Raw genomic sequence first — 1540 nt, 5'->3', positions numbered from 1 at the left:
CTTTTCCCGATCGTGCCGCGTATCGGCCGACCGATTCCTGCTGCTTCCGCGAAACCTTCCGGCCCCCCACACCATTCCCGCCCCGCCGAGGCGCGCCAGCACCGCGTCTGTCGGAGCGCCGCCTGCAGTACCGCGTGCCGACCTGCGGGCGGCAGCAGCGCGTGCCGCGGTGCCAGTCAGGGATCGTGCCGCGAAACGCCCCGCTGGGGCGCAAATCTAACGCGAGGTCTGACCGCTGAGCACGGCTGTGTGACGAATCCTTAGCACTGCCTGCGCCTCTCCGTCAAGTAAAAGCCACCTTTACTCCCGCAGCTGCTCAGCTATGTCCAGTTCGTTCACCGCATACTTTTACATCCAAAATGTAACAAGATTGTTAGCTGCAGCTGATTTTCCTTTATCCACCAATGACACAGAAGGATTTTACCTAAGTTACGAGTGACTGCGCTCCCAGTAACTGCACCCCGTCAGTACGCAGCCTGTGCTGTGGCTCTGTGAGTCGTATCCATCCACGGCTGACACACAGCCCGACCCGCTGCACAACGGCCCGTCCTGTCACAGCACTGCAGCCGGCTCCTCATGCTGAAAAAAGGCTGCTACATGAGAAACTTCACCACTTGTGGTGTTTGTAACATATCTGACAGATGCTGCAACAGCTTCTTCTGTAACATTTGTACCTTAGAAGGAGAGTGAACGTAGAAAGAATTTACTAAGACAAAAACACAGTAGCCACAAATACAGCCATCAGTCTGTCTTCATGTTTTCCACCTGACTTATTCACCCTGTCTCATCTGCTACTGCACCTCCTGAAATCGTGCTCAGCAAAAATAGCTGAGATAAATCTACGTAAGTGGAAAGCTCTGTGGCAGCTTTAGTAGCTGCCATCATTCAGCTCCCAGGAGCTTTTGCAAATAAGCTGAGCACAGGTATACAGATAGCAGTTGTCAAACAGACTTTAAAACTTGCCACAGCTTCACCTGAAACATAGCTTAAACCAGCCAAGAGTTTAATAAGCCGTGTCCAGCCTGGGTCACATTTAGGGAGCTCTGCCCTGCAAGGTCTGTCTCAGTTCACAGCGCAGCCTGGCAGCCCATGATATCCAACCCTGGGTGCCAGTCCCAAGCAGTAGCAGTCAGATACTGCAGCTTCAGTGCTGTCATTCACCATGCATTGCACACAGACCAAATCACAAGCATCAATATGCAGATATTAGCAATCTTTTCCTAGAAAAAACATTTTCTAGGACACAAAGCATTCTCAGATATTCCAGTCTAGACATTGTGAAACATGTTATATGTAACACCAGTCACTGATTTCCAGCGAGTCAGACAGCAACTTGAGATCATCAATGTAGTGGTACAGTTTGATGTTATTAGGATCATCACAGTCTGCTGGGTCACACAGCACTGAGTTACGACAATAGGTTGGTGAATGCACATACCTTGCTGCAGGGCCTGAAAGGTCTGCTGCCTGCCTCCACACATAAATGCAAACTGATCTTCTGATTCTTCATGAACGAGAATACTGAGAAATGCATTTGCCA

The sequence above is a fragment of the Centrocercus urophasianus genome, unplaced genomic scaffold (assembly GCF_019232065.1).
Source record: "Centrocercus urophasianus isolate 14NV4802_14NV808 unplaced genomic scaffold, USGS_Curo_1.0 seq_29, whole genome shotgun sequence".
Classification (NCBI taxonomy): domain Eukaryota; kingdom Metazoa; phylum Chordata; class Aves; order Galliformes; family Phasianidae; genus Centrocercus; species Centrocercus urophasianus.
Note: the sequence above shows the minus strand (reverse complement) of the source record.